This window comes from Castor canadensis, chromosome 8 (assembly GCF_047511655.1).
Source record: "Castor canadensis chromosome 8, mCasCan1.hap1v2, whole genome shotgun sequence".
In the NCBI taxonomy this organism is placed as follows: Eukaryota; Metazoa; Chordata; class Mammalia; order Rodentia; family Castoridae; genus Castor; species Castor canadensis.
Window position 1 is genome coordinate 28,589,572 of NC_133393.1, and position 9,322 is coordinate 28,598,893.

The following is a 9,322-nucleotide window of genomic DNA, read 5'->3' on the forward strand; positions in this document are numbered from 1 at the left end:
ATTTTGCTAAGATTTATCCATATTATTGATTTTGGACACAATGTAGTACATTTATCCATATTAAAAACATCCCCCTGTATAGCTATCCTTATGTCAACTAGCAAAAACCCTTGGTTCTTCCTATTATTGCTTATACTCTCTCTTCAACAAAACTAGAGATAAGGGCAAAATAGTTTCTGCCTGGTAGCGAGGGGTTGGGGGGGGTAAGGGAGGGAGCAGGGGGTGGGGAGTAAGGGAGGGGGCAAGGGGAAGGGGGGAGAAATGACCCAAACATTGTATGCACATATGGAATATAATAAAAAAAATCCAAGAGTGTTTAATACATTAGCTGGATTTATTTTGAGCAAAAGTAAACATATTTGCAAAAACATTTTGCATAGAACTTCATAACTTAATGTACACCTCTCCTGTTCATTATTTCCTCCACAAAACCTTCTTCAGTGCCCCTTTTACCTCCTTATTTCTTAAAGTGTAGATGAGCGGATTCAGCATTGGAGTCACAAGGTTATAGAAGAGAGTGAGAAATTTCCCTTGGTCTTGGGAAGAGCTGTTTCCTGGCTGCATATAAATATAAATGATGCTTCCATAAAACAGGGAGACCACTGTGAGGTGGGAGCTACAGGTATTGAAAGCCTTCCATCTCCCAGCTGCTGACTTGATCCTTAGCACTGCTGCAGCGATGTAGCCATAGGAGACAAGAATAAGACTGAGGGGCAGTAGGACAATAAGAACGGCAAAGGTAAAGGATAGCATTTCCACTGCTCGAGCATCCACACATGCCATCTTGATCAGTGCTGGTAATTCACAAAGAAAATGGTTAACTCTGCGGCGGCCACATCTGGAAAGACTCATTGTTAGTGGTGACATGACAATGGCATTGACCAGTCCACTCCCCCAGGCCACAGCCAACAGATGTAAACACAGCTAGGAGTGCATAATAACCATATAGTGCAAAGGTTTGCAGACTGCAGCATAGCAATCATATGCCATGACAGCAAGAAGGATGCACTCAACTCCTCCAATGGAAAGGAAAGAGAAAAGTTGGACAGCACAACCAGCATAGCTGATAGTCTTATCTGGGCCCCATAGGTTGACTAACATCTGTGGGATGCAACTAGTACTGAAGCAGAGATCTAGAAAAGAAAGATTTGCCAGAAAGAAGTACATTGGTGTATGAAGTCGAGGGTCTAATATACACAGAAGAATTATGGTTGAATTTCCCAGCACAGCCACTGAATACAAAATAAAATTTACTATGAAGAGCACCATCTCAAGCTTGGGGCAATCAGAGAAACCCACCAAGATAAAGCTATACTCTGAGCTGTCATTGATTTTTTCCATTGCCTTTCTCTCACATCAAGTTTGTATAGCTGTTAGGAACAAAATGAAGACCATTTAATTTATATTTTCTTAAACATACACACACACACACACACACACACACACACGGACCTTTGGGGAACATGTGCCATTAAATCTATTCAGTAATAGAATATCTTCTGCCTAGCTATATAAGGTGTTCCTTACTTATTCAAACACATATGACAAGTTAATCGGAAAATTCTGATGTATAATAATCTCTTCAATCTGTAGAAAATTTCTCCCTACTATTCTTAGGGAGAAAGTAAAGATTCATAGTAAATTGTTTAAACTTTACTGAATATACGTCACATCTAATTCCTCTTTATTAAAATATAAGCAGTTACCTTGGCTGAACTAAATTTTCCTTAGGCCAAGACATTCACTTTCCTTATTCTCACTTAAGTTGTTGCCTTCCACATGCCCTAAGTATTGACAATAATTTTCTAAAAATTTGACATCCAGGGCTGAATTCAATATATGAGGGTTTTAAAAAACACAAACTATGCCTATTCTGAGCTGGACTATTATAGTTTTATATTAATGTGGTATAAGTAGGCATTTGCTTCACAGTGTCAATGTTATCTTTTTACTTATTTATGATATAATTTTATCTACCAAATATCTTTGGTCTTTATTCTGATGAAATGCTGACAACTCAGGTGTCTACCATCCATTTTGTAAGTAATAGAATTCTGTAACTTAGATAGCTAAGGTTAGGGAAGCTATTCTATTTATAAATAAAACAGAAACTTTGGGTATATTTTGTCTTCTATTAGCCTTTTAGAATCATCAAAACTATTTCAGCTTGCAGAAGGAGATGCAAGTCAATAGTGACAAATAGAGAGAAGGGAAGAAGAATGTGGTAAATGAAGGGAAATGTAAAAAAGAATAATTCAAAAATCAAAGAAAAGAACTTGACTCTAATATAGATAAGAATAAAGAAAGCTGGATTAAAGGATACCAGGATGATAATAAAGTGACAGAAAAAGTGAGACAAGTATGAGAAGAGGAAGGCACAGAGGGCAACACACCCCACATCCTTAGTCGTTGATTCTTTGATAACAAGTATGAATGACTAGACTGAAATCATTAAATGGGTATTACAGCACAGCTAGATTGCTGTGTGATTCAGAAAATCAGGGGCTGTTTCTGACAACAGTATATTCAATTAGTAAACTGTGTAAAAGAGCTTGAAAACTTTTGTCAGCTATTTTGTTCTTCAAATAAAAAACTAATCTTTAGCAACAAACACTTTATGTTTGGTTTTTGGAGACAGGGTCTCACTGCCTTAGTTTCCAAAGTACTAGAATTACAGATGTGTACTATTGTGCCTGGCTGGTGAAAGCTTCTTGAAGTTCTTAGAATAGATCTATTTTCCACACCATAGTAAAAGAAAATGCCTTTGTTTTCTCTATTCATTTATGCTCACCTGGTTTCAACTTTCCTGAACGACACAGGAAGAACACATATTAATGTTTTTTCCTATGGTTTGGTTTGGTATCTGGAGTTTCATGGAAGATAGTGCAGTTAATAAAGTAAGAAGGTTAAGAAGTACAGTAGCAATTGCATAACAGTAGTTACAAAGATCTTAACTTGTGAAAAAAAAAAAAAGCTGGCAGTCAAGCCCAAACTCTCTTTTATGCATTATTATTCTCCAGGTATTTTCTTGCTGAAGATAAAAGTGCAAAAGCCATTTGTTTCATTTTATAATTTGATTAAAACAATTAGAGTAATGATGTAGTACTACTTCAGAGAAAAGGTAAAATTGAGTAATTTCCATCAGGTGGTTAAATTATACAGAAAAGAGACAATTGTAATAGAAAACAGCATTAGCATCCTTCCTCTGTCCACCTGCCATTTCAGCCAAAGACCTATCTTCCAACAGGCTTTCTGGAGTTACAGACAAAAGTCCTAAGGCAAGGACTTCCCCCCAACCCTAGAAATTAACCAATGCAGATGCAGGAGCTTTTATAGACACTGATGGAAAAAAACAGAGGACCAATTTCTTAGCATCAAAGATGGTACCTGGAAGTTAGCATAACATGTTTTCTTGTTGACATCATGGGGACATGTTCCTTTGGGTAATTAGCTGGTGTTGCAGATGAGAATAGAAGAATATATTCCTAGGGAAAATAATGGAATAACGGATGCCTGGGAATGAAAAATTTTAGGTTCTTTTTTGGTTTCTGCCTGGGGTCATAGGTATTCATATCCTCAAGATACACCATTTATTCCTGTGGTTAAAATATTCCTGTTGTTTGATGTGATATTTCACTAGGTGAAGTATCAACTTTTGAACACTTCTTTATCTCTGAATTGAAATTTAGTTTTCTGAGGAAAGAATTTTAAATTCTGATTTCTTTATATTTTAATATAATTTTCAAAAGGATAAAAAGAGTATGCTATTTTTGTTGTCATTGGATTGCTAAGTTTTATTTTCAGTTTGAACTAGTAAAGTCATTGGAATGTAGCAAATATAAAATAAATACATGGAATTTGATTGACATTCTTTGTATTTAAACAAAAAACCGAAACCACACTGATTGCCCTTTGGAGAAGATAAAATTGGTCACCCAAAACCTCCAGAATAAAAACATGTCTCATTGTTCTTTAAGGGTGGTTCATAGCTTTAGAGAAAAACGTTAAAACACATTCATTATATGAAACATTAAAGTTTACAATTATCCTTCATATTGATGTCCTTTGAAACACATGACCAACTCCAAAAACTCATTTCTGAAGCAGACCTTGTATACAAATATATAAAATATTGTGTAGAAATGATGTGGTTTTAACTTTGTAACATTTCACAGTTAGAAAAATATAAATGAAGTAAGAAAGTAAGAGTCAAGTACTATGGCTAGTGAAAAAATTGCAATGGCTCAATAAGTTCCAGATACATCTGGATAATAGTTTTTGAAAACTGTGAAAAATATTAATACAGATATGTGGAATTGGCAACAAATATTTTTAGTGATTAAAGCGCTTTTTCCATCAAATAAGCTTTTTCAAATTAATAAAGATTATACTTATCAGGACAAGACAAAGGGCAAAGGATAATGAGATGCAATTTATTGAAATAGTAATATGTAGTCCCAAAACATGCAATATTGTTTTCAGCCTCATCTATAATTAAATAAATACAAATTAAAACAACAAAGAGCAATTTTTTGCATATCATATTTTAAATACTTTTTTCTGTTTTTCAGTCTGTGTGTGAGGATGTAAGGAATGGCACACTTATACATTGTATATGGAAATACAAATCAATGGAGGATAGTGTTATTAAATTCTTGGAAATTTGGTAAATGCACAAGTCTTTGATCTATTAATTTCGCTTTTCAGGAATTTATTATTAAGAATATTCACATAAGTGCAGAAAGTGTATACACAGCAGAATTACATTGTGACTAAAAAAAGTGAAACAGACTGTGCAGTGATTGAATAATGGTTAAAAATTTTTTTCACAGTCATAAATAAATTATATAAAGTCACAAAGAATGCAAGGTATATGTATTGATATGGAAGAAAATCTAAAATGTACTAAATATATTTTAAGCATTTTACATAATATTTCAAGTATATCTACTAACTATATTAAAAGAATATGAAATATTAAACTGGAGGTGTGGCTCAAGTAGTAAAGTACCTGCTTTGCAATCATGAAGCCCTGAGTTCAAACCCCAGTCCTGCCAAAAAAAAGAAATTAAAACTATATGAAATATGAATTAGGTAGAAATTATGCTAAATGATACTTTATTGAAATAAATAAAAATATTTAAAATATATATCAAATATATAAAATATGCTAAACATTAACAAAATAATGCTTCAGATTTAAGGTATATTTTGTCCTTATATCTAAAGTACTATGGTTTACATAAATATGCAAAGATAATTTGTTTGATAAAAAGGGACTTTTAATTTCTGTCTTTTATCCCTCCAAAATTTTAAAATATATTAATATATAACCATATATATATGCAACATAACATTATTATATTACTTTAATTTTAATTAAATAAAAATTTAGAAATAAATAAAAATGATTTTGCTTGAGTCTAATATTTAGGTCTAGCCCCTGAACCAAAGAACACAAATATTTGCATGTCATAACTGTTACATGTAAGTTACAGTTACATGCTTGGTAGACCCTGTGGTTCTTTGACATTGATTCGAAACTCTCCAGCTGCCCAGTTTTCTGACCCACATTAATGCAGTCAAATAACTAAATCCATCACTCCATTATTTTCTTAGAGCACCCAGGAATTTGTCAGGTGTTTCTTTCATAGATTGACAGTTTAGTAGGGAAAATAAATGCTTTTCTAAGCCAAAGCAGAAAAACTATCTGTAGAACTGAGGCCCAATTACAATTCTATTAATAAAATTGGGCACAGTTTCCATTAGATATTTACATGTTCCATCTAAATTAAGCTTCCCTTTGATTCTGTGAGTTCAAATGCAACCTATAAACATAGCACTACAAAAAGTAATTTTATACAAACTACTAGTTTGTTAACAAAGTGGTTTAAGTTTCTTCTGCCCATTTGGAAGCAGTTGAGAAGACCAGGTACAATAGAGTATACTGTTTTCTACCTTTAAATATTTTGCACATTTTGGTAGAAACCTAAAATTAATAAATCTAAGTAACTGAGAAAGAAATGCAAGTGTTTGAGTCATTTTTTCTTGTTTTCCCTGTCTTCTAAGTGAAAAGAAAATATAGTTAGCCTATTAATTTTTTGAAGGATGGGTTTATTTACCCCAGTAGTTATGTAAAGGGGATAAGAAAGGAAAGATGGAATTGTAAGTTGGAAAACCACAAAATTAGATTTATTGATTAAAGCAGTTGTTTTAGGTTATCTTTGCTTTCTGGTAAAACTGAAACATGGTTACATTTACTCATGCAATTTTCTCTCGATAACTGTGGAAAACCTTAAGGGATTCTGGATGACGAAATCACTGGGGAATATTTAAAAGTAAAGTAGGCAGGAGAACAATTTTCAGCTTCTCCAGTTCTTTACAGAAGAAGTTGGAAAGAATGAGACCCTAGAGATCTCATTATACTGATCATTAGAACAATAATACTGATCATGACAATCTCATTTTCTCCATGTCCACAGGGATCCAGCTCTTGGAAGAGCAAAACGTATTAACACATTCTTTCATAATGCATGCAGTTATTAAAAAGTTTCAAATGAGTTTCATAATAACTCACAGAATAGAGTAATCTCAAGGGTTATCTGTCTTAGAAAAGAAACAGTTAATTAAGGACCGATTACAATGGACAGCTAAAGTGAATCAGCTACTGTTATCTGTGTCTTCCCTTCACTTTACACTTGCCTCTCAGAGCTACTCACAGCCCTGGGGATTTGTCCGGGGTTATTTACATTATCAAATCTCAAACTTTTCCAACATAACTGGAATAATCATTCATTTCCTCACTTCTGGATAACATTTTGTTGAGCACCAATTTAGTGTGAGTACTCAGAAGAGCTATTCTCTGTCATGACTTGTTGTTCTTTACTTACCCTGCAGCAATAATTCCTATGAAAAACATCTAATACAACATTACTCTGAGAATGTAATAAATTTTTGTGCATCAAGTACATTTTTAGGCACCATGAAAATTCTTGTACAAATGTTATTTATCTGTCTTTAAGGATCTCACAGTCCAAAGGAAGGTAAAACTGAAGAAATTACAACATTGTGTCAAAATCAATATTCTATCTACAACAAAGAAAAAGACAAATATTCGATTATTGCTTCTATTGCACTTGTAAACTGCACCTACAGATTCTGACCTTGTCGGAATGCTGCTAAACCACAATGAGCTTGTCAGATTGCGGCTCACAGCTCCTAACATCTCCCCCTTTCTTGTATTTTAAGTGGACATGGTGGAGCTTTGCTCTGAGCTGGAAGATCTGGGACATTCCAAACCTGTAGAAGACTGGGAGCAAGCAGAACACAATGAGCAAAAGAATAATGATCCCCAGCAATATCCAAAAAGAGTTTCTTAAAATGTTAAAGGGATTAAATCCTTGTAATGCATTTAGCACTCTATTTGCTACTTCCCCTGGGTGGATAATGGGCAGTTTGCTATTTTGGATATCCAAGATTTCTTTATGTAAACCCCTCAAGTCTATGCTTAAATCTGTATGGGACCAAACTCCCTGCAGATGATGTTTGATATGCTCCCAATCCTAGTGAGAATCATTGTAAGGTTTGGAGGTAATATATATCCATTGGAAAGATGCATGACACCTTAATGATGCCTGGGTTTTGTTTTTTTTAATATATGAAGTAGGATTTATAAGTGAGAAAGGAAAGGCTACAGCTAGAAAAGAGTAGCAGAGCCAGGAAATCGGTAGCTCCCTGCTCAGTGGAAGGCTGGGGTTTTTATGGATGTCCCAGCTCTGAGTTAGGTGGGTTTTTCTCATTGGCCATGGATTCCCAGGCTTTCTTAGGTGAACTGGTGTGGTTTGCACCTTTATTGGGGGGAGGGGAAACAATCTAGAGAGCATTTTGCTCATCAGCCCTGTGGCAGATCTATCAGACCCTGTATCTTTTTTTAAGATGCAGAAATGCAGTTTATAACTCCCTCTCAGGGTGCAGGAATGTAGGCTTATACCTCCTCAGGATGCAGGAATGATAAGGCTCTCCAGGGGGGATGGGATACCCATTCATCTGCCTTAGGTCATCAACCCAATAAATTCCCCCTCTGAGACAACTACCCAACTGCTATTGGGGAGAGGGGCAATGACTCATCTAGCTGCTTCATGCTGACAATGGGGAGACAGGAGGATAGGGGAGGGGGTACTTGTCTCAGGGGTTGAACCGTGTAGTCTCCAGGGGCCCCAATAGAAGGGGATGGAGGGTTCTTGTGCAGTCAGGAGTGAATATTTCTTGACCAAGAGCTGGAGTTTGATCTGTTGTACCTGTTGAGATATGAATCTGGAGAGAGCATTTATTATATAAGGCCCAAATAGGAGTATTAGCAGGAGCAAAAAAAATAGTCTGGCAAAGGCTGTATATCTAGGGATCCACAGATTCTGCAAAATGCTGTTAACTCCCGAGAAAGCTCTAAGCTGCTTTATGTCATGGGGGAGTGGGGAATGGAGGATTGGGTGGATTTGCTCATGACTTGGGGAGTGAGCTTGTCCCTTTAAGACCACACCTAGGTAGGTGATCTGTGAGAGGCATAGTTGAGCTTTTTTCTTAGAGACTCAGTCGCCCTGCAGATGAGGGGCTCTGTGGCTCTACACAGAAGTAAGTTATCAACATATTGAAAAAAGGTGGCCTCTGGGTAGTGACAATCTAATAAGCCTCTGATTAGGGCTTGTCCAAAAAGATGAGGGCTGTAACTTTCATAAGAATTTTAAATTCAAATTTAAATAAAATTTTTTCTTAATTAGCCTTATTTTTATTATATAGACCCATATGGAAAGGCAATTTTAAACTGTTTTTATATAATAGGTAACCTAGAAAGATACCATTTGTTAATAGATCTAATTATAAAGGAATTGAATGTAAATTACTTATGAAATGAAACAGACTAAGGTTACTCTTCATAAAATAATGCCTATAATTTAGTTAGCCCTGATTGACATAACCTTTAAAAAACTGGTTTTTCTTAAAAGTAGCAGCAGAAGCAAGGGGGGGAGAGAAGAGAACAGGAGCCTTGTATGCATTACATTAATTTATAATAAGAATCATGCTAAAGATGTTTAAATATATGCATATGTAAAAAAGTTTTAAATTAGGAATGCCATAAATGTCAATTTAAGCACGCAAAGATTCAAGAGCTCAAGAACATGTAAAAATTAACTTAAGTGGCCACAAGTACACTGATAAGCTACTTTTTAAAACTTTTAGTAGTATATTGAGAAGTGTCCCATTCTGTTGTTTTAGGACTCATTTTGGGTGGGTTGATAGATGAATTAAGAGTTAATTTTAGGAATAA

General features: G+C 34.9%; 1 pseudogene; it reads right to left on the reverse strand.

Moving 5' to 3' along the window:
* Nucleotides 1-414: 414 nt before the first annotated feature.
* On the reverse strand, nt 415-1,341 carry LOC109674051 (putative olfactory receptor 2W6; annotated as a pseudogene).
* Between the last annotated feature and the right edge of the window lie 7,981 nt (nt 1,342-9,322).